A 27,013-nucleotide genomic window follows, 5' to 3' on the forward strand; every position below is an offset into this window, starting at 1 on the left:
CTTGTTCCCAGGCTGACAACTGGCAACCCTCAGAACTCTGTTCCCCACCCCCTTCCTCCTCCTCCTCCTCCTCCTCCACCTCCTCCTCCTCCTCCTCTTTTCCTTGCCTCCCTCTCTCCCCTGCCCCCCTTCTCAGGCTTAATGACTTCCACATGGGCCTCTGGCGGCTGGAGCCAAGCCTCCCAGCATTGTCTGAAATCTCCAAATTTAGAAGAAATATGAAAATTGTCAACCACTCCTTCCTTAGGGGGTAAAAGCAACATTCTGCACCGGGGGCAGGTCAAGGCAAGGTAGTCACGTGGGGGGCGCCTGGGCCAATGGGGGGCCCTGGGAGGGCTCAGCACCCGCCTCGCCCCAACACAGGGCTCGCCTCTTCAGCTCATATAAGGTAAAAGGCAGAGTGGCCTCTGTGGCCAGGGAGCCGCAGGCAAGGGACTAAGGGGAGGGGGGCTCAGTGCCAGCTGCTTAAAAATGCCCCTGTGGCAGCGAGGGGCACCAGAGGCTGGGTCTAATTAGTTGAGAAGCAGTGACAACCCCAACCACTCACCAAACAGGCTGGTTCCCATCTCCAGGTCCCAAGGAGCCACACCTGGACCAGATCCCAGGAAAGGTAAGCACCAGCAGGAGACCTGGGATCCGTGGATGGGGGCCTCTGGGACATTTCCCCAGCGGGATGCTGCATCTGGGGGTCTTGCTCTCTTGCTAACTGGCTCTGTCCCTTTCTGGACACAGATTCTCTGGGTCTCAATTTCCCCATCTGCACAGGGGCTGGAGTCAATGATCTCTAAGCATCCATCCAGCTCATCGGCTCTAATTCTGTGGTCCTGTTGGCTTCTAGGATTCCTTGTTGTTGTAGTCAACTGGGGGAAGAAGGGGCAGAGGGAGCGGACAGAGTTAACATCCTATCAGCCCGAGCTTCACCACGGCACCCGAGTCTAGGGCAGTCTCCCCGGCTTCTACATAGGCAGTGCTTCTTCCTCATTCTATGGGGCTTTGATTTTGCAATTCCAAGAGCTTGGGGCTCCCGGCAAGGAAAACGGTTTTCAAATAATGGTTTCGAGAAACAAAGCTGGGGAAGAGGCAATGTAAGCTCAGGCTCTGGCAGGCAGGCAGAGATCCTGGGAAGCCTGGGTGCTGACTGCACATGGAGCAGTGGGAAGGGATGCTGGCGAGAGAAGACAGGGGCACTTAGGCTCCGGCCCCAGCTCTGCTCTCAGTGCCTGGCTGTGTGGTCTTGGGCTGGCCCCTTCCCCTCTCTGGGCCATAGTTTCCCCAACTGTATAGTAAGGCCATTGGACAAAATGATTCCTCTGCAGATGTGGCTTCTGAGTTGTTTGTGCCTGAGGGACAGCCAGTGTTGGGAAGTTCCCCCAGGAGATCCCTGAGCCGAGTCTGCCCTTTGACCACAAGCTTGGAGTCCAAGCAGATGAAGCCCTGTGGGAGCTTTTGGAATTTGAGCCTGAGTGAGGGAGAGTAGCTGAAGGTTCTGTGACTGAAGGCTTGGCCAGAGGGGTGCCCCGAGCCCTCCAGATGAACTTGACTGCAAGCAGCCTCTGGTGGGGAAAGGACTGATCTCTGGATTCGACCACACAGGAGTGCAGGACGTGGAAGTAGGAAAAGGATGGAGAAGACAGCAGAGGGCTTCAGAGGATGAAGTGGTGGTACCAGGAGATTCAGAGAAACGCAGGAGGCTTGTGATGGGAGGCAGGGCTGGATAGAGGCAGAGGCTTAGGTTTGGAACTTGAAGATGTACAGACGACATGGAATCGGGCTCCTCTGAACACGCTCTGGCCACGTCCGGAGCCCAGAACAGAACACAGTCCTCTAGCACCGGCCTCTGTCAGGTACCCTCACCTTCCTGCTGCTTGTCACACAAGGCCCAAGGCCAACATGGTTCAGAAGGAGGCTCTGAATTCAACTGCCTGGGTCCAATTATGGCTTGTTTACTTAGTGGACAGGTGACTCTGGGCAAGTTGCTTGCTGTGTGAGCCTCAGCTTCCTCCTCTGTAAAATGGGTACAGTTCTGAGATTGCATGGTCGTCATGAGGAGTGAAGGATGAAGGCACATAGAGCAGGTGAATGGGGCTGATGTGACATCGCAGTCCGAGCCCACGCCACCTGCGGGCAAGATACCCTGAGCTATGTTGAGGGAGAAGTGGGAATGGAACCCAGCCAGGGAATGCCCAGAGTTGCTGAAGGGCTCTGGAACAGGCTCTGGAAAGAGGCAGGAGGAATCGAAAGTCAGAGGCTGTGGGACACAGGAAGGTGATCAGCCTGAGATGCCTGAAGGACTGGGGGAGTCTCCTCTCCTGCCTTTCTAGGGTATTGTGTAAGCAATGTATCTGAACCACTGCGCACTCACCTGCTGACAGGGGACCCCGGGCAGGGCCTAGGAATCTGCATTACGAGCTCCCCATGAATTCCCATGCACATGGAAGTTTGGGAAATGCCAGGCTGTAGGGCAGCCTAGGACTCTCACAAACAGCCGAGGCAACGGAAGCCACAGAGAGAAAGCACCACTTTAGGTTATTTAGCGAGCTGATGGCAGAGCTGGAACAGAACCTGCCTCTCTGCCCAGCCAGGGATTCCATAAGGTGGTGCAAATCAGGAGAAATAGATTACACTATTTGTGGAGTTCTTGTGAGCTCCAGGCATTACCTAAGATCTTCATATGAACTAATTCATTTACTCCTCACAAGAACCACTGAGGAAGGAGCAATTATTATCCCTACTCCACAGATGAGGTACCTGAGGTAAAGAGAGGTTAGGTGGCTTACCTGAGGTCACACAGCTCATGAGTTGTTAAGTCGTGTGTGCCAGCCGCCCCTGGGGGTGCTAACTCCCCCAGGAGTCTCCCACCTCCTGCCCTGCCTCTTAGCTACCTCAAAACTTCCTGGGGACCCTCCAGCAGACCTCACGGAAGGGGGCAGAATATGTATGGGAGACTTCTGAGAGTCAGACACTGTGCTAAACAGCTTCCATTACCATTTAATCCGCCCAGGATTCCTGTGAGGCAGAAATCAGCATCGTTCCCTCGCCCTCACTTTCTAGAGAAGGAAGCCACTGCAGCTCACCCAATGTCACGCAACTAAAAAGCAGCCAAGGGAATTTGAACCCAGTCTATGCATCTGTAGAGCACACACTCTTGGGCTGCCCACCCCAACACCTCTGAGGGCAGTAACGAGGAATCCCACCTCGCAGAGGAGACGGAGGCCAGGAGGGAGGAGGCTCTGCCGGACCTGAGCCCAAGCCTTCTAGCTCTGAGGCCACTGCTCTTCCCTTCAACCCTACTGCTTCCCACAACAGAAAGTTTATCACTGGTCCCTCCTAGCCCTTTGGGCAAAATCAGCCCCTTCCCAGCCTGGCCATTTCTAGGGGAAAATGACACCCAACACCTATCCTTTTTTTTTTTTTTTTCCTTTTCTGAAATGAGGTCTCGCTCTGTAAACCAGGCTGGAGCGCAGTGACACTTCTCAGCTGACTGCAACCTCTGCCTTCCAGGCTCGAGCAATCCTTCCACCTCAGCCTCCCAAGTAGCTGGGATGACAGACGTGTGCCACCACATCTGGCTAATTTTTTGTATTTTTTATAGAGACAGGGTTTCGCCATTTATCCAGGCTGGCCTCAAACTCCTGGGCTCAAGCGATTTCCCCAACCTCAGCCTCCCAAAGTGCTAGGATTACAGGCGTGGGCCACCGCACCCAGCCAACACCTATCCTTGAGGAATAGAAAGATCCAGGCTCCACACCACACACCATCACTGACTCAAGTGGCTGTGTCTGATTCCTGGGTGAGCCTGAGGGTTTCGGGGAGGTGATCTCTGAGGTCCTCACTGCTGGGCTTTTCCTGCAATTTTCCAACTAAACTCTCCCAGGGGCTCAGCACCATGGGGTGGATCAAAGAACCGTGATGAAGGCTGGTTTGAATTGTCGTGATGACCATTTTTGTCCACATCTCTTGGTACCCATAAGCCAGACTTTCTCTGGAGCTTATACCTAGAAAGGGTTCTGGGTCCTGGGGTGCAGGCCTGTCAACTTTACAGGAGAGCACAGGATTGCTTTCCAAAGTGGCTGAACCAGGTAATGCTCCCATCAGCAGTGTATGAGCGTCCCCATCTCCTTGACCACACTTGAAGTCATCAGATTCCCTGAAGCATATAGGTTGCACACTTCATTTTGCATGTATCAAATTTGTGTAATAAAAAATGTAAGGAAGCCATGGAAATAAAAACATAGGTATGCCTTCTGCAGGCTTCTATGCTCCTGTGCACAAAGGTGTCTAGAACTTTGCCCTCCACGCACAAGTTGCAGAGCACCCTCATCAGGACATTTACGAAGGCCCTGGGGTGGGATGGGAACTGCCTTTGTGGTCCTTCCCCAGCCCAGCAGTATGCAGTGGCCGGGGTCCAATCAAAGGTCGCCTGGGAGGGTGAGTTGCAGGAATTTGGGGGAAAGAGCCCAAGGTGGCTGCCGCCTGCTAACAGCTTGTCTAGACAGGTCCCATGGGGCTTCACCGCACATTGCGAGAGCCCTGGCCAGCCCCCTGCCCACTTGCAAAAGAGGCTGTTGGCAACAACACTTCACCACCAGAAACCTTTACTCCAGTTCGAAACACGCCTTAATGCACAGCTTGAATGACCCACTCTCATGGCCCGCAGAGGTCCACTCATTCAGGCCCCCGTTTGTTCAGATGAGGAAACTGAGGTGGACTCCGAAGCCTGGGGGCTTTCCGATGTGGAGTGAGTCCCTGTGCCCAGGTGATAAGGGGACCAGGTGGGTCTGGAGCAGGGCTGGGTGGGGCTCAGATATAACAGGCTGGCAGTTAGAGGTGCCAGATGTGAGCCAGGCTGCTGGGTTTGAATCCTGCATCTGCCTCACAGCAGCAGTAGGACCTCAGGCGACTTACATAGGTACGCTGTGCCTCAGGGACCTCATCTGTAGTATAGAGATGATTTAAGAGTACCTGTCTCATCGGTCTATTGAGTTGTCTGGATTAACTCACTAGATGAGCTAAACCTCATGAAGCCCTTGGAACAGTGACTGACACATAGTAAGTACTCAATAAAAAATAACTGCTAAGACCAGGCATGGTGGCTCACACCTGTAATCTGAGCATTCTGGGAGGCCAAGGTGGAAGGATCCCTTGAGTCCAGTATTTCGAGACCAGCCTGAAGGTCAACATAGGGAGACTCTGTCTCTACTATAAATGTTTAAATTAAATTTTTATAATAATAACTGCTAAAATATGATTACTAAAGACAGCTTCTTCACAGTTCAAAGAGATGCTCTTCTGGGCACCAACTCTTTGGACTTTGGGGGATAAACTGCCCTTATTCCCTCAAAAATATCACCTGCCATCTATCAAGTCCTTTCAAGTACCTGGACCTTTACCCAGCACTCTGAGGTAAATACCATTATCCCTCTGGGCACACAAAGGCTCAGAAAGGTTTAGTCATTTGCCCAAAGTCACACAGCCTGTACGAGGCCAAGTTGGGACTCAAACTCAGTTCTAACTGATTCTAAAATCATGTGTTTAGCTGCTGTACTCTAGGACCACCCGCAATGGGTCTGTGAACCAGAACTAGCTCTGGTTCTGACCTGCCTAGTAGGGCCTTTGGCATTTGGGGGAGGAGGCCATTGGAAGTCCAAAGCCTCCTTCCAGATTAGGCATGATTGCAGTAAGAGAAGAGACAGACCCTTCGACCCCCCACCGCTGCTCAGGCTCAAAAATGTAGACCCTGGCAAAACAGTCCTTTCCACCCAGAAGCACCCCATAGGGTGGGCTGAGTAACCTTGGGGGCCTCGTCAGTCTTGGGCTGTCCCATGCCCTGCACAGCCCACTTGAGTTCTGAGGAAGGGGCAGTTGGCTAGGTCCAGACTGGAGAAAGCCATCCCACCATGGCTCCTCTGCAAGAACCCCCGGCCAGCCACAAGCCTGAGCCCCCTCCTTAAAGTCTCCTCCTCTGACCTTAGCTGTGCTTCAAGGGAGATAAGAAAGCTGCAGGCCGGGCGCGGTGGCTCACATCTGCAATCCCAGCACTTTGGGAGGCCAAGGCTGGCAGATCATGCAGTCAGGAGTTCGAGACCAGCCTGGCCAGCAAGGTGAAATTCCATCTCTACTAAAATTACAAAAATTAGCCGGGCATGGTGCCGCGTGCCTGTAGTCTCAGCTACTCTGGAGGCTGAGGCAGGAGAATTGTTTGAACCCAGGAGGCAGAGGTTGCAGTGAGCCGAGATCACGCCACTGCACTCCAGCCTGGGTGACAGAGCAAGACTCTGTCTCAAAAAGAAAAAAAAAAGAAAAAAAAGCTCCAAACTGCTCTGCTGCCACATACTCTACTCCTCCACTCCCTCCAGGGAGGCAGGATGGGGGTGGAGTGTCTGGAGGGAGGCTGCCTGCTAGCCTGGGGATGGCATCCACAGAGGCTATGACACCACCCCTGGCTGGGCTGCTGGGCTCAGAGGCCCCCGTTCAGCCTGCCCAGAGCCTGCCAGCCACCAGGCATGTGACTCAACAACCCCAATGAGTCTGACAGCATCTACCCAGATGAGCTGAGCAAGGCGGGGTGAAGGAGAAAGAGGCCGGCTAGGACCAGGCCTTGGCTCTGCAGCCAGCACACCTGGGTAAGTGCCCTACTCCTCTGGGGCCTCAGGCTGTGATGTTCCCTGGTTTGGGACAGAGGGGACAGTTGAGGTCATTCCATGTGTGACAGTAGACACCTGGATTCTCAAGAGAGGGAACATCTAAGGAGCTGGGGACACGCCCTGGATAGACAGAGAAGAAGACGGCATTCCAGGTGGAGAGCTCTGTGTACAAAGGTATGGAGGCAGGGCTGCAGAGGCATTTTCGGAGAACAGTAGAGAAGCCCGGTTGGCTGGAACCGAGAGTTGGTCTGAAGCTCAGAGAGGCTGGAGGTTGGAGAAACAGGAAAGGCCTAGAGTGTGCGGTAGCTTTGGCAACAGAAACCAAAGCCTCAGAGCTTGGGGAAAGTTCTCCTTGGTATCTGTCTGTCCCTGGGAGGGAGTGCCTTTCTTTAGCCTATTTGTCCCTCTCCCCAAAATACCATCAGCCAAGAACCCCAGTGCAGGGCAGAGACCTAGGAATTTGGATAATAGGCAACTCTGAGATGTCAGGCAACGGGGAAAGGAGACCTCAGGTGGGACTAGGAAGGGTAGGAAGCCCAAGGGCTGCAGTCACCATCTTCAGACCACTCTAGAGCTTCCTGGGGAGCAGGGACTTGTTCTGTGCTGCCCCAGAGGACATAGCAGATGGCAGCAGAATACTAGGAAGACACCTCCAATAGTCTGTCCAAAGAGGGTGAGGGGATTAGGAAGTACAGACATATCCTAAGTTACAATTTTCTCTTTTAAAATGCTATGAAAGCTATATGCGTTTGGTACCCTCCTCAACTTATGATGCAGCTGTGATGGGGTTATAAGGTTACTTCGGATAAACCAATTCTATATTGAAAATACGCAAGTCAAAAATACACATTCGGGCCAAGTGCGGTGGCTCACACCTGTCCTCCTAGCACTTTGGGAGGCCAAGGCGAGCAGATCAGGAGTTGAGGAGTTCAGGAGTTCGAGACCAGCCTGGCCAACGTGGCAAAAACCCATCTCTACTAAAAAAAAAAATACAAAAATTGGCTGGGTGTGGTGGTACGTGCCTGTAATCCCAGCTACTCAGGAGACTGAGACATGAAAATCGCTTGAACCTGGGAAGCAGAGGTTGCAGGAAACCGAGATTGCACCACTGCACCCCAGCCTGGGCAACAGGGCAAAACTCTGTGTCAAAAAATAAACAGAAAAAACACGTTCAACTTACAATACTTTCCATTGACAATGGATTTATCAGGAAGTAGTCCCATCATAAGTTAAGGAACATCTGTAGTGAGCTCCTCATCACCAGAGGTATGCAAGCTTAGTAGGGACACCATAGAGAGAAGTCAAACATCAGAAGAGGTTGGGCATCATAGCCTTTCCTACCACCAGCCTCGGATCTCACATGCCAGCTCTAGCTGCTTTGGGAAAATCATGAGCTGAGCCTTCCTGCAGCCTGGATGTCAGATTCCCAGCCAGACATGACATCAGTTCTGCCCTAACTTTGCACAAGGGCCTCTTGGACCTCCTACCTCCTACCTCCCACTTCCTTTCCACTGCTGCCTCCTGCCTTCCCAGGGGACACCAGGCCTGACCAAAGAGACTTGGAGCCTGGTTGTGAGATGGAGGTCCCCGGGGAACATTCAGCTGATGGCCTTCCACCCGGCAGGAATGAGACAAAGGGGGCCAGAGTCCCTGGGATCCCTGTTCACACGCTCCAGAGAGTCTGCGTGGAAATTCCAGGAGGGTCACAGGAAAGCTTCAAATTTAGAACCACGATGCTTTCTTTTTTTCCCCCTTTCTCTTCTGTTCCATCCTTTCCCTCAGTGGTCAGAGGGGGTGTCATAGGAGGCTGGGAAAGGAAAGCAAGAATCCTCTTGGGCTGAGTCACAGAAAAAGCATGGAGAGACGGAGGGTGTGGAGTAGATTGGGAGGCCCACCAGACAGGGCTTGGAGAAGTGGACAGCAGCGTGGGAGAGGATGGAGAGGACCTAGAAGTCAAGGGCATGGCCAAGCACCTGTGAGGGTCCTGGAGCAGTGGGCAACTACATCGCCCGGGCCAGCAGCCCTCCCTAGATACTCAAGACCAGAGCTGCCAGAACCTGGGTTCAAGTTGGGTTCAGAGAGTCAGCCCAGGGGTTTCTAGAATAGAGACAGAAGGATCTTGGGAATGCGGCTTCCAGGAATCTCAGGCAATGTGCCCCCACCTCACACTGACTGCAGAGCTCAGAGTCATACAACGTCCATCACGCTCAGAGTCACACAATATCCATCACATTCACTCTGGCGCCCCTGGTAGATGCTTAATAAATATTCCTGGTGTTCAATCCCATACTCATTGCATCATAGTTCTTTTAGAGCTGAGGGACCTTAAAGAGGATCAGGGCCTATCTCCTTGTGTTATAGATGCAGAAACTGAGGCCCAGTGACAAGGAAAGACATGCCCAAAATCATGCTGCCAGACTGACCACATCCTTTGCTTCTTCTCTGCCTTCTAGCCAAAGATGGAGACTATGGTACACTCTTCACAGTCAAGGGCAGGGGACAGAGGAGAGGCGGTGCCCAGGCAGGATGCAACTATCTCCAAGAGATAGTTAGAGGATGGCAGCCTATCTTGAGTTCTGGCTGCTCTGCCCAGGAGGTCCCTTTGAACGGCCAGAGATGGTCCCCAATGCTGTTGGCCTCCTGCAGAGGAAAGAGCCCACGGCTAGGAATGGAAATTCTTGGTTCTATTCCTGCCTGTGCCCTAACTCTTCATATGACCTTCAATGTGACCTTGAGCATGCAGCTTCCTCTGGCCTCAGTGTGTCCAGTGAGAGGCTAGACCCAGCCAGGCATGGTGACTCACTCCTATAATCTGAGCACTTTAGGAGGCTGAGGCAGGCAGATCATGAGGTCAGGAGTTTGAGACCAGCCTGACCAACATGGTGAAACCCTGTCTCTACTAAAAATACAACAAATTAGCCAGGTGTGATGGTGGGTGCCTGTAATCCCAGCTACTCAGGAGGGCTATCGCAGGAGAATCACTTGAACCCGGGAGGTGGAGGTTGCAGTGAGCCAAGATCACGCCACTGTACTCCAGCCTGGGCGACAGAGCAAGACTGTCTCAAAAAAAAAAAAAAGAGGCTAGACCCAACTAGCTGGGCAGTAGGGTATTCCAGCCATGATCTGCCTCCTGTCTCCTGCAAGGACTCCTCTCCATCGGTCTCAGTCCATCCCAGATTTTACCTGCCCGGCTCAGCACAGGAAGTGAGTGAGGCACAGAAAGAAAATAGCAGCTCGTGGATTCCCTTTCACCTCATAACAGCATCTTCTACGCCCAGGCTTTGCTTTTTAGCTGTGAAATTCCCAGAGAGACAAAAAGCTAAGAAAACCCTTAAGATCACCCCAGTGAGGAAAGCTGAGACCAGAGAGAGTTCACAGATGGCTCAAGGTCACACAGCAAACTGGGAATGGGCTTTGGGTTTCCTGACTCCTAACGGTGCTCTTGCCACTGACCACACTGCTCTCCAGAATAACAGGCACATAAGCTGTCCTTGTGTGGACCCCGGCAGCAATTTAGCTTGGTGGCTTAAACCCCCACACAGGGAGCTACGATCTCTTCCCCTGGCTGGGACTCAGTTTCTTCTTCTATAAAACAGAGACGGCCAGGTGCGGTGGCTCATGCTTGTAATCCCAGCACTTTGGGAGGCCAAGGCTGGCGGATCACCTGAGGTTAGGAGTTCAAGGCCAGCCTGACCAATGTGGTGAAACCCTGCCTGTACTAAAAATACAAAAATTAGCCAGGCGTGGTGGCAGGCGCCTGTAATCCCAATTACTCGGGAGGCTGAGGCAAGAGAATTGCTTGAACCTGGGAAGCTGAGGTTGCAGTCAGCTGAGATGGCGCCACTGCACTCTAGCCTGGGGGACAGAGTGAGACTCCGTCTCAAAAAAAAACAAAAAACAAACAAACAAAAAAAACCAGAGACACAGGGTGGACCAGATGTCTCTAGAAGACTTTCTGCCATAACACTAAGGATCTACCAGGACCCCAGTGCTTTCCTGGGAGCCCCCTGCCAACACCTACCTCAGCCCTATCTTCCCCAAGGATAGGGCCATCCAGGCCAGGAAATCCCACCAAGTCTTCCCCCCAATTCAGCCCTGTCCCACCCCAGACCCTGGGGCTGGACTTCATCCAGAATTACAGGCCCCAGCCCAGCTCCCGCTCTGAGGATCTGGACTTTTTCTTACCATAAAAGGGCAAGCGTGCCTCTCTTGGTCCCTGCTGCCAACCCTGCTGGGGGAAAGACTGAGCTATTTTTAGAAAACTCAAGGGCTTGCTCCTGAACTCGAGATGGGGCGTCTCTGCGCCTGCACCCTGAGAGCCCCCTCCCCATCTTTCTTCCTCCTCCTTCTCCCATCGCTCTCTCCCTTCCCTTTCTCTTCCTCTCTGTCTTGCTCTCAGTCTCACTCCATCCATCTCTCTTCCCTTTTTGCTCCCTCTCCTCCCATCTCGCATCACTGTTCGGTCTTCCTTCCCCCTCACTTCTTCCTTCTCCCAAAATCTTTTCATAGTCAGCTTCCCTCCCCCACTTCTCTCCCTCAGATCTCCTTTCTGGTGGTGGAAGAAAGTAACACATCTGCACTCCCACCCCTTCTTAAACACTATTTACAACATAAATTCCAAACATCCGCCATCTGGTTCTAGGAAGGGCCAAAAGATATTTGGAGAAGGAAGTCATGATTATTCCATCTTCAAAGCAAAAGGAACTTAAAGGCTCTCTTCTCTCCACCTTCCTCCCGAGGCCCCTTTGTTTAATATCTGGCTGATCAGGATCCCCCAGTGAGCAGAAGAGGTCAGGACATTTGCTGGAGTCCCAGTTGAACCTGTGACTGGCTGAATCACTTTGAGTTCCTTGCTTCTCCTCTCCATGCCTCAGTTGCCTCATCTGAACAATGGGTGCAAGACTAGGGTGCTTCCAGCACTGATGTTCCAAGACTTCAAGTCCTGGTGCAGAAAATCCACCTGGTCCAGATCACTGGGGCCTACTTTGGGGCTGAGCAGTAAAGGGTAGGATGGGGGCAAGGGAGTGGGAGGCATTAAGGGAGTGCCATCCTCATCCCCAGATGCACCAGTTTCTCTCTCGCTCCATGGAGATCTATGCTGGCCTGGCCATTCACCTACATTCACACCCACACTCACACCAGGGAATGGGGTGGGGTCAGACCATCCCCTCCGTATCTGATCTAGGACTCGGGACACTCTAGAGTCCAGTCCTATCCCCACCACATCATGTAGATGCGGGCCCTTGAGGCTCAGAGAGGGGAATACCCTTGTCCACAATCACATAGCATAGCTACAGAAAACCTGTTACCTAGCCTGCAGCTCCTCCCACCCAACACATTCCAGAAGAAACCAACATCTGTATTATCTAGAAAGCATTACCCAGTCCCAGCGAAGCCCCTGGAACCCTGGAGGTCCATGCTCTTTGCAAAGCTTATAGGACAGAGGGAGAACCAATGCCTCTTTTTTTTTTTTTTTTTTTTTTTTTTTTTTTGAGAGAGACTGAGTCTATTTCTTTCACCCAGGCTGTAGTGCAGTGGTGTGATCTCAGCTTACTGCAACTTTTGTCTCCTGGGGAGTTCAAGCAATTCTCCTGCCTCAGCCTCCCGAGTAGCTGGGATTACAGGTATGTGCTACTGTGCCCAGCTAATTTTTGTATGTTTAGTAGAGATAGGGTTTCACCATGTTGCCCAGGCTGGTCTCGAACTTCTGACCTCAGGTGATCCACCTGCCTTGACCTCCCAAAGTGCTGGGATTACAGGCGAGAGCCAGTGTGCCCCGCCGAGAACCAATGCCTTCAACATGATGTGAATTTCTTTTAACAAACAGCACAGAGGGGAGAAACGCCATGGGAAAGAGGCAGAACACCACCACCAAAAGGAGAAGCCCCCTTGCTTCTGGAGACGGATGGTTTTCAGGGCTCAGATGGTCTTACTTATACTGACAATGCTTTCTCTGTTCACAAACGCCTCTCCAGAAAGACCAACGTACAATACACCGAAGTATTGCCAAGAGATATTGACTCTGGTTATCACTCTGTAAAAATGATATGATGAGTAGTTGGTCTTACAAAGGAGCTGTGAGAATGTATGTACGGCTGCCTGGAGTCAATCTTTACTAACTGTGTAACCAGGAGGGAGTGCTGTGACCTCTGGAGCCTCAGTAAAGCGGAGATAAGAATGGTACCTAATTCTTTAAAGCAAGGATCTCTGAGTAAAGAAACAAAAAATTAAAAGAATGGTACCTAATTCAGCCAGGCACAGTGGCTCATGCCTCTAATCCCAGTGCTTCAGGAGGGCAAGGCAGGAGGATCACTTGAAGCCAGGAGTTCGAGACCAGCCTGGGCAACATAGCAAGACCCCATCTCTACAAAAAATTAAAAAATAAAAACTTAGCTGGGCATGGTGGCATGTGACTGTGGTCCCAGCTACTCAGGAGGCTGAGGCGGGAGGATCGCTTGAGCCAGGAGTTCAAGGTTACAGTGAACTGGCCATGCCACTGCACTCCAGCCTGGGCAGCAGGTGTTGCCCTGGAAAGCAAGATCCTGGAGAGCAAGACCCTGTCGCTTTAAAAAAAAAAAAAAAAGAAAGAAAAGAAAGAAAAGAAAATTATTGGTACTTAACTCATAAGTCACTTTGAGGATCAGATGAGAAAAGCTGTGTAAAATAAAGCACTTAGCAAGTGTGGGGTGCATCAGAAGCACCCAATGACATGTTAGCTGTCATTATGATTACAGCATGTCCCAACGTGCCTAGTGCACAGTCAGCCGGACAGGTGATGGCTCTTACCTTTGTCACTCTTTTCTCAGTTTCTGCCCTCACCGAAGGGCCAAGTGACAGGAACTCACAGGGATCCTGGTGTCTATGCCCCACCCGTCCCCAGGGCCTGAGCTGCTCGAGGCAAGGCTTGGGATTCTAGGCTGGGCAGGTCTTTTTTTTCCCCCTCTCTTCCCTTTTCCCTGCAATGCTCTTGTTTCAGCCTCAAACTGCGTTCCCAGGGCTTGCTCAAAACTCCCCGAAGCAACGCTCCCTGGGGAGGAAGTGCGGAGCGTGTGAGGCTGGTGAACTCGGCTGGGGTGTCAAGGGGGTGGGAGGGCACTCTGGGAACAGAGGCCCAGGGAAGCTGTGCGACAAAGGGGACATGGAAAGGGACACGCAGGGGCTCCCACAGCTTCCCCAGATGCCTCTTCAGACCTTTGCTCTCTCCCTGCTTCTGCTCTTCCTCCCATGACTGGGCTTTGCTACGGCTCCAGCCCCATGCTAATAATAGAAATGGCAGCCATTTATCCTGGGCTTATGATGTGCCTGGAAATATGCTCGCACTTGACATCTGCCTCATTTGACTTTCACAAACAAGACCGTGAGGTCGGAAACAGGCTCAGAGAGGTGAAGACACCAGCTTTAGATCACACAGCTAGGAAGTGCTAGAGGCGAGATTCAAACGCGGGTCTGCATGACTCAAAGCCTGTGTCTTTTCTTTCCAGACATGTGGTGGAAACCTAGGGCCCTGGAGCCCAAGGAGAGCAAGGGCTGTACCAAGTGCACAGGCGTGAGTGAGCTGAGGAAGGGGAACTGTGAGCAAAGAGATCCCTCCAGAAAGAGCTGGGTGTAAGCATGAGTTCATGAGCTTGCCCGGAGCCCTGGCCTCAGCCCTCTCCTCACTGAGGTGCCATCTGGCTCACAGATGTGGCCCATTCCCAGCCCCTCATGTTTCTTGGAAATGAGCAAGGCAGGAAAGGGCACAGGGGCTTCTGCGATGACCATGGCGATGATAACTTTGACTTGCGGTCATCCAGCCAGCTACTGCCCACGTCCAAGAGAAAGCTGGATTGAGCATCAGGAGCCTGGGTTCAAGTCTGCCACTCATGCTGTCCCACAGGTGACCCTGGGCAAATCGCACAGGCTCCTGGAACTTCAGAAAGGGGAAGAATTATTCCTACCTCTGGCGACATCCGTGAATGTGCCTTGAGTTATGGGAGTGTTTTGCAGGCTGAAAGCTTTGTGTACGTGGGAAGCATCAAAGACAGCCACAAGCCTGTCCCTTTGGTCTTGGTCATCATGTTAACCCCAGGTTTTGATTAAACCCTACATGCTCCTTTCTTATGTGTGAGGCTGAGGTGGGGGCATTGGTCAGAGCAGCCTCTGGGAAATTTCCTTTCAGGACAGTTCTTTTGTTAAGGGGCCTGGGTGTGCTGAGAAGGGAAGGTGGCTCCTCCTGCTCTTGGAGCTTGGAGTTTCTCAGAAACTCTCCCTTAAAAGCCAGGCAGGCCAAGAAGGGATAATGGTTGCTCAGGGCCCAAGGGGCAGGATCTCTGAGGCCCGGAAGATCTTGGTAGGTTCAGCCCGAGAGTACCCAGAAGTGGCCCAGGCCCATCCTCCATCCCTCAGAGCCTGGCAACCTGGTCAGGACCCTCAAAGGCCACGACCGTACCCAAAGGGCACCCTGGTGTCCTTCTGACAGGTGAGATCTTTGTTTCTTTCAGGCAAGGGCACTGACTGGTGGGAGCCACCCCTGCCATGCTAATGTTGGAGAAGCAAGAACTCTGGAGAAGCAGCCTCCTGGGACCAGAAGAGGGCCAGCAGCGGGCAGCTCAGAGACAGAACTGTGAGCCCACCGCCCCTCCACCCCTCCGGCACCCACATCCACTCCCCACCCCAGCCCACCTGCAGGCGGCTCCTGGAGTAACCTGGGTCCCTCAGGATAAACTCCCCACCCCAACCTCAGAATGACCAAGAAACCGGGCCTCAGGATGACGAGAAGCAGAATGGGCGTTGGTAAAGGAAGGCTCCCCACTGATTGGTGGCAGTGTGGGCAATTCAGGGCTGTCAGAGTCTGGGTTGTAGGTAAAAAGAAATAGAAACCAAGAAGGGAAATCCAACTAGGAGCCAAGAATCCAGTCTACCCCATTCTCCTTACAAAATAGCAATGCAAAGCCTGTGTGATTTGGACATAAAGCCTCTGTTATTCAGCTTGATTTGGTGAATAACAGACTTGAGAGAAATGTGGGAAAATAATAGTAATCTTCCCCAGAAAGTGAGCTCCTAAAGCAGGAAGACCTGGGGCTGTGTGATCTTGGATGAGTCACTCAACCTCTCTGAGGCTAGTGATAAAGAGCCAGCTCATAGGACTTTGAGAGGGTTTGTGAGGTTGGGCTGGTGTCCCCAGGCACGGCCCTTGGCACATGGTGAAACTCAAGAACACAGAGCAGTTGTTACCATTCATCACATTATTTCCCACACTTGCCAATTTTTAAATTTCATGTTCATGGTGGAACAGGTAGGGCGAGGTGCCGGCTCCATAAGACAAATGGAGAAACTGAGGCCTGCGGAAGTGAAAGCATTCGCTCAGAGTTGCATGTAGGGTCGGTTGCAAAGGGGAACTCTGGCACCAGTTCTCATGTGGATGGAAAAAGTGCAGGAAGATTTGGAGGTGAGCAGAGGAGAAGGGAGGAGGAGGCAGGGTTCCAGGAAAGGAGCTGACACTCAGGGATATGGGACAAGTCGCAGGCCTCTCTTACATAACATGGTCCACCTGTTCACCTCTGCATGCCCCACAAGTGTGTGCAAACGTGCACCCCGGCACAGCGCACACCCAGGCCTCCCTCACTAGCAAATAAGCCACAGAGACTGGGTTTAAACAAATTGGATTAGGAGGGCTGCAGGCGCCTCCTCCCGCCGACTGTCCGGCTCCGACACTAAACAGGCCTGCAGAACTGCCAGCTGTGGTCTCTCGGACACACTGACAGTCGGTCCTTTGCTCCCTCACCCCACCCGTGGGCCTCAGGAAGGGGGCTGGGGTCCGAGAGGATGCCACAATGATGGATGGGGTGAGGGATGTTCCAGGGCTAGCTCAACAGCACACAGGATGTTAGTGCTTTTGCGAGGCACATTTCCGAACAGTTCCCAGACGCACCCCCTCTTCCCCCCTCACCCTCCCCTCCGGCAGCCTCTCCCATGGCTACTGCTGCTGGCTGGGACTTGGGCCCAGCCTGAGGCTTCAACCAGAGCCCTGTCCTTGAGCAGACTCACCTCATCTTTCAGTCCTGCAGCTGGGCTGAGCGGGGAGTGGTCAGCTCAGAAGACACTGGCCTGGGGATGAGATACGGGGAATGCTTCAGAGAGAAGAAAGAGCTTGTGAACAGGCAATGCTGGTCTTAAAGGTGGCATCTTGGTGCTTTCTCATGCCTTGTTTTCTTTCATCCTCAGAATATGGCTGAGGGTAAGGGGACGGGTGTGACTGCCAAAACTTCCTTTCTTGGTGATTCCACAACACCCCTTTCTGATCCCTGAGCCTGTGCCATGCCCGGTGTGATGTGCCGGGGACACCAGGGTGAATACTTACAGTCCCTGTCCCCCTTCCTTCGCGGAACAGCCTCCTTTAGGGTGAGTCACTGGGCACTGGGGCCTCCCTGGTCTTCCAGGATTGCAACTTCACAGAATCCCTTTTCCATAAGGCACATGGAAGGGACTGTCACCCGCAACGGGAGCCTTGACAACCAGCCAAATCAGAACACAGACCTTGATGTCGGACGGCCCGGAGTTCAAATCCTGCCTTGCTCTCTTTCAGCTGGAAAGCTGTGGTCAAATTACTTAGCCTCTCCAAGCTGGTTTTCCCTTCTGCAAAATGAGGAAGTACAAGCTGCCACCTCACAGAATGACTGTGAGAATTAATTCTTATTTTCCACACCCTCATTTGAGAGGGGGAGAAACAGAAGCCCAGAGAGGGAAAGGGCTTGGTTAGGATCACACCACGAGTTGGGGGTTAAGTCAGTATGGGGTAGGTCCCCTCCTTCTCTGGGTGTTCCTCTCTCCCATCCCTTATCTCAACATAAATCCTCCCCAATTGCCCAGGTTGTCCAGGCAATTCCTGGCACATGTCCTGGGGCCTGCCCTCCACCTTCAGCCCTGCTCTGGCCTCTGCAACAGCAGAGTCCTGGGTGACCAGCAATGACCCCCGGCCCTCTGAGTGCTGGTAGAGGGTGGGGGAGCTCTGCGGCAAGCTCCCAGCCCAGAGCAGCCTGGCCATATAAGGGAAGGAGCCCAGGGAGGCCTCCTGGCTCAGGCCTGGCGAGAAAACCCAGACAGCCACTGTTTATTTTCTCCTCCCCAGCTCACCCACGCCTCCCCAAGCCTCCCGACAGAAGACAGAGGTCCCCCACAGCCCAGAGACATTTCCTGAAGACATGGGGAGCACAGAGGCGGAAACAGCCCATCCACCCAGGAGCAGCCCCCAACGCTGCCGGCAGCCAGCACCCGGAGCCATCAGGTAAAACTGAGGCCACCTGGCTCAACATTGCTTTTCACAGAAGGGGAAACAGCCACAGAGAGAAGGGCCTGGTAAGAAGTGCAACCTGGGACCCCCAAGCGGTGGATCTCATCGTGACCGGGGATCCAGAGTAGGAGGGAGCCTTTGGTGGGGTAAGTGGAATGGGGGAGGGGTAGCCATAGACCCCTCTTCTCAGTGAGGCCCTCAGGTGAAGGAGGCAGGGGTTGGGACGAGTGCTAAGTGTGCAAGACTCCAGGGAAGAGCTGCTGGAGCCAGGAGAAGCCCCTCCCTCCCGGCCCCTCTGCCCCTCCTCTCAGCCCAGCTGCATTGACTCCTCCTCTGGGAAGCCTTCTCAGCTTCCCCAGGGGTGGGAACCTTTTTGTCCTCTGAGTGTGCTTGGCTGTCCTTTCTAGGGCACGCTCTCTCTCTTTCTCTCTTTCTGTCTCTCTCTCTCTCTCATCCCACTTGAGTCTGTCCCCTGTTCACCTTGTGAGGGGCAGTTTCCTTCTACTCAATCTGACTGAGATCCTCCAAGTCAAGGACGGTGTGTCTCTCAGTCCCACTTCCCCTTGGCGCATAGAAGAGGCAGTGTGCTGAATGGAGAGGTGAAATGATTAGACCCTGCCCCCAAACCTAAGGTCTGGCCAATTGGTCAGGGCATGAGACATTCAGTGTAGAGGTTAAAATGAGGGCCCTGGGTTAGGAACCCCAGTTCAGTTCCCAGCTCTGTACCCTTGGAAAAATCCATTCCCAGGGAGCTTTGTGGATGCACAGGGACTTGCGTAATGAAAACATTCAATATCCAGGACTATAAAATTCCACAAATGACCACGCTTATTACATTCATAATCATGATGATTATTCCAGACACAAAGGAACAGAATGAGGTACCAACAGCCAGGGGTGGGCAGATTCAAGGGCCACAGAGGAAATGGAGGCAAACACCTTCCCCTGGTCAGAGTCTGTGCCTCAGCCCTTCTCCCTGCATCAGTTTCTCCTTCAGAAGCGTGGGACTACCTCCCATCTAGTTCCTGTTTCTAAACCCAGGGGAGATGCTATCTTTGCTGCAATCTTAGCCTACATCTTGGAATGGAAATGGCCTTGGTGGAAATGGTCTTCAACTCCCCTGGTCCAAGCTCAGGCCCTGGGACCCTGGAACAATCCCCTTCCCTTCCTGGTCCTCCATGTAGAAGCAATAACATTCCGTTGCCAGCGGCACCAGCCGTTCTGATGATTAAATGGGATCGGACACTGTTTCCCAAACTCAGTCATTCAGATGCCCCCTATTTTATTTCTTCCATGTCTGCAAACGATTATAATATTTTTAAATGTAAGATGAGTCCTTTTTAATACAAATAGAAATAGCTACTGTAAATAGAAAACTCTGATATCGTACATAATTAGCAAATAAAGGTAACCATAAATACAGTAAAAATGAAACAATGTTATTACACTTTAACCTAATAGTTTGGCTTGCAAGGCCCTGGGCCTGAAGCCTGGGCAATTAGTGAGAGTTAGAAAGGTGTCAAAGACATGATAGCAGCAAACTGAGGCTTTCTACCCCACGGAAAATAGGACTGAAAGCAAATTGACAGGGAGCAACTGATCCATTCCACAACAGAATGGATCAGTTTCTCCCTGACAATTTGCTTTCCATTCTGTTGTGTCCTGTCTCCCAGCAGAGGCTACAAACTCCCCCACATCACTTACCCACCTGCTGCACGTGCGAAGCCAAAGGTAGTTTATCTGAAAGGGCTTTGGAAATAATCACGCACCAAGTGAAGGCGGAGGACACACCTTGTCAGCTTAGTTCTCGGCAGCAAATCGTCTCTTTTTCAGGATAACCCTGCCTGGTTCTTACTGAAATCTCCTTGCTGAACATGCTAAGCTCTTCTCTCCCAGGCGCAGTGGGAGCCGTGGAGAGTGGAGTAGACCAGCTGTCCGTGATCCCCAAAGGAGTCCAATGTTGGAATCACTCCCCAGCCAAATGCAGGATGTTTAAAAATCTATTTATTTATTTGTGTAGAGACCAGGCGATGAGACTGGCTAATTTTTTGTATTTTTTGATAGAGACAGGATTTCATCGTGTTGCCCAGGCTGGTCTTGAACTCCTGGGCTCAAGCGATCCACCGGCCTCAGCTTCCCAAAGTGCTCGGGATTACAGGCGTGAGTCACAGTGCCCAGCCACCAAATGCAGTTGAAAAGAGTTCCTGCAAGAGAATTCCACAGAAGGGGAAAGCAGTTCTCTGGCTGGCAATACCTTAGACAGAGGTTGTCCTCTCCACAGGCTGTCAGAACTGACCTACTGACCTAACCGGCATGCTAGACCAGAGGGAAACACTCTTCCTGCTCTTCCCAGAGTGAGGCCTGACTTTAGCTTTCTGCTAGAGGCGTAAGAGACAGAGTCTTTTTTTTTTTTTTTTTTTTTTTTTGAGACAGAGTCTCACTCTGTCGCCCAGGCTGGAGTGCAATGGCAAGATCTCGGCTCAATGCAACCTCCACCTCCCCAGGTTCAAACAATTCTCCTGCCTCAGCCTCCCAAGTAGCTGGGATTACAGGCCCCTGCCACCACACCTGGCTAATTTTTGTATTTTTGGTAGAGGCGGGGTTTCACCATGTTGGCCAGGCTGGTCTCGATCTTCTGACCTCAGGTAATCCGCCCGCCTTGGCCTCCCAAAGTGTTGGGATTATAGGCATAAGCCACTGCACCTATCGTGTTTTTGTTTGTTTGTTTGTTTGTTTGTTTGTTTTTTTAAGAGACAAGGGCTCCCTATGTTGCCCAGGCTAGTCTTGAACTCTAGGCTCAAGCAATCCTCCTGCCTGAGCCTCCCAAAGTGCTAGGACACAGGTGTGAGCCACTGCTCCCAGCTCCGTTTTTGTTTTTTTAAGGAGATACCTTTTTTTCTGTTCTCTCTCAGCTCTGAAGAAAGGCTACCCACCCCCTTCAGACATTCCTGAAAATGCAAGTCATCCAACATCAAGGCCACCACAGTGACCACTAAGCAATGCAAGAAGGTCCTCTGGGGTGCCCTGAGATCTTGGCAGGGCAGGAAGAGTGAGAAGGGGCTTTGCCTGCTCCCCTGAAAGTTCCCACCCAAGCCAGGCCCAGAAAACAAAATGAATTATCTACATGGTCATCCAATCAGCCACCAAATGGCATTACCTGGGTCCATCATCATGTACCAAGCCACGGGTCAGAGCCAGGGCCCCCCAAATTAACAAGGCACAGGCACTGTCCTCAGGAAGTGGAGATCTAGCCAGGTGAGACACACAGAAATAACACTGATACTAGAGATAATGAGATTGGGAATTATGATTCAGCCATTCAACCTGGGCTTAGGTGGCATCTACACCACCTGTCCCTGATTTCAGTAGTGAGCACAGTTGACAGGGTCCCTTCCCCTCACAGGTGAGTCATATGGTCCACAAGTGGAGGTGGTTGTAAGTGAAAACCACATTACCAGCATGGTAAAGGGTTAGAAAGAGGGCACAGGGTGGGTGAGAACATGGAGCAGGGGGTGCTGATGGCTAAAGAAATCAAGGAGGGGCTGGGCACTGTGGCTCACGCCTATAATCCCAGCACTTTGGGAGACCGAGGTGGGTGGATCACCTGAGGTCAAGAGTTCTAGACCAGCCTGGGCAGCATGGTGAAACCCTGTCTCTATTAAAAATACAAAAATTAGCCAGACATGGTGGTGCACGCCTATAGTCCCATTTACTTGGGAGGCTGAGGCATGAGAATCGCTTGAACCGGGGAGGCAGAGGTTGCAGTGAGCTGAGATCGCGTCACTATACTCCAGCCTGGGCGACAGATGGAGACTGTCTCAAAAAAACAAAAAAGTCAAGGAGGATTTCCCAGAGTGGACACTTGATTAGAGACCTAGCACAGGAGGAGGAGATGGGCAGGGAAAGTGAGGGGGAGCAGCACAGTCCTGGGGAGCCCGAAGTGGGTAGGCACAGGGCTCCCTGCGAGAATGTAAGGACATCCATGAACTGTAGCCCAAGAGGAAGAGGTCACTGGGGCCAGATATGGCAGGCCCTTGCAGGCTTTGGGGAGGGCTCCAGAATTCAGCCTGAGGGCAATGGGGAGCCCTTGTAGGATATTAAACTTGAGAAAGATGTGACCATATTTGCATCTTGAAAAATCATTATGGGAAGATGGGTGGGAAGAGAGGAGGAGTGACAGAAGAAAGATAGGTTGAAGACAATTGATTGTTTGATGATATAAAATGTTAAGTACCATGAATGAGGTTGTTTGGCTGGGATGCACCAAGCATAAACATGGGACATGGCGTCAAAAGGTAGGTCAACATATTAAATAATTCCATTTATTGAAATATCCAGAATAGACAGATCTATAGAGACAGAAACCGGTCTGTCCAGGACTAGGGGTTGTCTAAGGATAAGGAGCTTCTTTTCTGGGTGGTGAAATAAGCTAAAATTTATTGTGCCATTGTTTGCACAACTTCTTTGTGAATGTATTAAAAACCACTTAATTATACTCATTAAATGTTCGCCTTCTAAATTAAGCTGTTTGGGACAAGAAAAGAAAAGGAAAAAAAAAGAAAAGAACAGAACAGAACAGAAAAGGAAAGGAAAAAAAGGTCAAGGTTTGGTCCTGGGTGCTCAAATGGCAGGCCACAGACAGGAAACACAGCTGTGGGGGATTACAACAGCCTCTTGACCAGGGCTGGAGGGGTGGGGCCCAGGTCCCCTCTAACGCCCCTTCTCCTGGCCAGGTTGGAGTCCCGCCACAGGTCGCCAGAGCGGAGCAGCGCAGCGCCGTGTCTCCCAGCCTGAGGTGCAGTGCTGCATCTCTGGTCAGTTGGGAGTCTGAGATGAAGCACTGTAGCTCAGGAAGAGAGAAGTTGTTCTGCAGCCATCAGCCTGGAAGTGGTAAGTGCTGGGGGTTGTGGGGGCCATACCAGGAAGGACAGTGTTTCCAGACTCCATACTGTCAGCCACTTGTGATGCTGGGGAAGTTCCTCGACACAAGTTCCCCTGGTGCCACGATCTGTGTCACGAGTCTGGGCCTGTCCTGACTCCTCTGCGTACCCCAGTGTGTCCATCTTAGCATGAGGTGTTAGCATTTCCCCAGCACCCTGACTCCGCTTTCTCTTTCTGAGCCCATGGCAGACACAGCTAATCAGTAAAGGCATACATTCTTTCTTTTGAGACACAGTCTCACTCTATCACCCAGGCTGGAGTGCAGTGGCATGATCTCAGCTCACTGCAACCTCCTCCTCCCAGGGTCAAGCAATTCTCCTGCCTCAGCCTCCCGAGTAGCTGAGATTACAGGTGTGTGCCACCATGCCTGGATAATTTTTGTATTTTTAGTAGAGATGGGGTTTCACTATGTTGGTCAGACTGGTCTCGAACTCCTGACTTCAGGTGATCTGCCTGCCTCGGCCTCCCAAAGTGCTGGGATTACAGGCATGAGCCTGTATGCCCCACCAGGCATCCATTCTTGAAGCGCTCAGATGCAGCTTCAGAATCCTCAACAATGAGCCCTGGAAAGCCACTATTATTGATTCACAGCTGAAACTCATTCATCATTTGCGGATCAAACAATTCCTAAACACCTTTTCAGCCCTGAAGATAACAATTCTGGCCTTTGAGTCAGGGTCTTCACTCTTTGTTTCTAGGTGTTGCCAAAACCAGTCCAGGCACCTCACAAATGTCTGACTTCTCCCAGAGGCTTCAGACATGCAGTGAGCAGCAGAGGAGAGCCATGGAGTCAAGCACAGTTTCATTTAACCTCCCCAAAAGTTTGGAAAGTGGGTGGTGTTATAGCCCCATTTTACAGATAAGAAAAACTGAGGCTCATTTAAGCAGCTCACCTAAGGTCACATACTGATTGTGCTGAGCTGAGATTGTACCCTAATCTGCCTTCAAATTCATATTTTTACCCATTGCATATGATTATGGAACCTGGGACCGGGGAGCAGGAGGAGAACAGTCTAAATCCTGCTCCCATCTTGTCTTTACATCTCAGGTCACTTTTAGCAAAGACAGACCCGGACTCTTGCCATTAATACTACAGGCTTCCTTCCTCCTCCCCGCTTCCCCCTAATCTTATTCATCTCACCTCTCCAGAAGGTCCTAGACTCATGCATTTTATAATTAAAGAAGGCCAAGGCTCAAGGGTTAAGTGACTTACTGGAGGTCATCAGAGAGGAAATTGCCAAACCCAACCTAGGAACTGAATTGTTGGTTTAAATTCACCCCTCTAGCAGGAGACTGGGGAATACACATAAGCCAGGCAGAGAGCAGAGGGCAGTCCTGGGGGTGGGGGCGCCAGAGGGTTTCTGGTACTTTCCAGGGCAATTGAAGTTCCAGTCACTACTCCCCCCAGAGCAATGAGCCACATCCGGCAACATGTGGCACTCCACACTGGCTGCTACAGATGGGGCTGGATGCAGAAGAGAACTACAGCTGGTCCTTAGGGACACGGCGGCCTTGGTGCTGAAGGTCACGCACTCCCACCTTGTCCTCACGGTCCAGTTTTCCCAGGAATCCCTTAAATGCTAAGATGGGGATTCCTGGAAATACTGTTCTTGAGGTCATGGTTTCACAGCTGGATTCGCCTCCTTCCCATCCCAGAGTTGCCCCCCTCCCATTCCCATGGGGGCCTCGGCTGGAGCACAGGATGAGGGTTCAAGAAGAAGGCTGTCCCTGGAGGTAAGAGGGCTTATGAACCACATTCCAAACCTTTGCATTGCTTTTCTTTCCATCGTGTCTATTTCGTAACACCCCTGTGAGGCTGGATGTGGGAACTTCAGCACTGCCGTACTCTTGGGAAATTTGTCCAAGGCCACCCAGTTGAGCAGCGGTTGAACCAGGACACCATCAGGCATGCATTTCTTGTCTCCACCACACCCTAAACCCACTTCCCAATGCGCCTTGAGACAGGGGCCGCAGTATTGCATCCACATGACTGATAAACTAGTAAACACACATGAACTCATTTAAAAAGCGTATTCCATTAGTTAGGTAAACTAAAAACCATAAGTCTTCGTTCGATTTGGAATGCAGCCAGAAGACAAATGGAAAATTTTTCAAGGTAGAGAAGATAAAAACTTAGAACGCCCTCTTGTGGCGCCTCCAGCCACCCCTAGGAACACTATGGCTCTTCCCCTACAAACAGTGATCTGTAACCTTGCTACAAGACGTTGGACACACACACACGCGCGCGCGCACACACACACACACACACACACACTGAGGTTCATTTTGCCCCCTCACTTTTGAGTCAGTGACTAATGAAACCCTCTCCATTGCTGCACCACCAGCAGTGCCCCCATCACTTTCGTTTGCTTCCACAGGCTGGTTCATCCTCAAAGCCTTCCTTATGGTAGATCCATGGGATCAGTGAGGCTCAGAGAGGTAAAGTGGCCAGCCCAGGGTTGCCCAGACAGCAAAAGGCAGCGCCAGCTCTGATTTCAAGTCCAATGGCCTATGGCAATTTCTTAGCCAAAAGCAAAAGCTACAAAAATAAAAAGCCAGGCACGGTGGTGAGTGCCTGCAGTCCCAGCTACTGAGGAGGCTGACAGGGGAGGACCACTTGAGCTTGGGAGTTCTTAGCTGCAGAGAGCTATTATTGTGCCTGTGAATAGCCAATGCACTCCAGCCTGGGCAACATAGGGAGACCCTGTCTCTAAAAAATACATAAATAATTTTAAAACTCAGCCTCTCTGACTGCCTGTAGAGAATGCTAACTGACTGAATGACAAAAGACCTAATGTAATCCAGGTACAAAATCAGAACTTTCCGGCCAGGCACAGTGGCTCACGCCTGTAATCCCAACACTTTGGGAGGCCGAGGTGGGTGGATCATGAGGTCAGGAGTTCAAGACGAGCCTGCCCAACATGGCAAAACCCAGTCTCTACTAAAAATACAAAAAATTAGCCAGGCATGGTGAGGGGTGCCTGTAATCTCAGCTACTTAGGAGGCTAAGACAGGAGAATTGCTTGGACCCAGGAGGCAGAGGTTGAGGTGAGCTGAGATCACACCACTGCACTCCAGCCTGGGTGACAAGAGCGAACCTCCATCTCAAAAAAATATATAATTAGAACTTTCCCTGAACTCTTGCTAGGGCTTTTCATGGGGTTGTAGAAATGGTAGTAAATGCCAAAGCCCCAGAACCCTCATGTTTGGGTCTGACTCCCACATTGCCAGGGACCAGGCAGCTCCCACAGGTGTCCCAAGGCATCTTTCTCACAGGCCGCATGGAAGACATTTATGAAATGAGACCCCCTCTTCCTCATCCACAGCGACGGGGCTGGCCTGCCCGTGGAGAAATCAGATTTGGTCATGATAGCTTCCGCTCAGTGACTGGTCACGATCTGCCAGGCGCTGTGCTAAACACTTTCATAGGCTTTGTCCCCCTCCATCCTGATAACACCTCAGTGAAGCAGGCCCTGCTATTCACTCCACTCCACAAAGCCAAGACTGAAAGAGGTTAACAGACTTACCTAAGGTCACACGGCTAAGAAGTTGTCAAGCTGGGATCGAATCAAGGCTGTGTTGATGGGTTTAACTATCATGTTGTGGCCCCAACCCCGTTTGACCTAGCCTGGCTGGTGGCCCTTCTCACAGTAGCTTCCCCTGAAGAAGAAGAAAAGCAAACCTTCACTGAGACCCAAGTGGTCTCTCCTGTGCTCTGTGACAATAATAAAGTCCTGGCCCTTGGCTCCTGTCCTGTTTCTTTCTGGGAATTTGGGGAAGAGGGGAGGAGGAGAAGGCAGGGAAAGAACCTGACAGGCCCAGCTGAAGCATCCCCAAGTGCCTCCACACTGCCAGACACTTTCAGAGGCCGCACAGATAGCAGTCAGGACCCACATCCTGGCAGCTGGAGGCCCCAGGAAGCAGCCATGTCTGGGGATGCTTCCCTGGTGTGGAGGGTTAGGGGATGGAGAGTATCCCTTGAAGCTCGGTGAGGGTTAAGGGGCACTTGAGGTCTAGCCATGTGGCAACCCCTCTCTGTCAGTCACAATGCTGTGATTGACCAGGTCAAAAAGGAAAGACAGAGTGTGAAATGTGAGGCCAGTTCACACCTCACACAGGTGTTTGGATTCACAGTGGCCTCTGGACGTTAGCCAGGCCC

General features: G+C 51.8%; 1 long non-coding RNA gene across 1 annotated transcript; it reads left to right on the forward strand.

Moving 5' to 3' along the window:
- Positions 1–376: 376 nt before the first annotated feature.
- On the forward strand, positions 377–26,600 carry LOC112626890. Its single transcript, XR_003119979.1, has 5 exons — positions 377–610; positions 15,125–15,246; positions 17,752–18,059; positions 22,647–22,803; positions 26,482–26,600. It is a non-coding gene; the product is annotated as an uncharacterized LOC112626890 (long non-coding RNA).
- The last annotated feature ends 413 nt before the right edge of the window (positions 26,601–27,013 follow it).

Source organism: Theropithecus gelada, chromosome 6 (genome assembly GCF_003255815.1).
Source record: "Theropithecus gelada isolate Dixy chromosome 6, Tgel_1.0, whole genome shotgun sequence".
Classification (NCBI taxonomy): domain Eukaryota; kingdom Metazoa; phylum Chordata; class Mammalia; order Primates; family Cercopithecidae; genus Theropithecus; species Theropithecus gelada.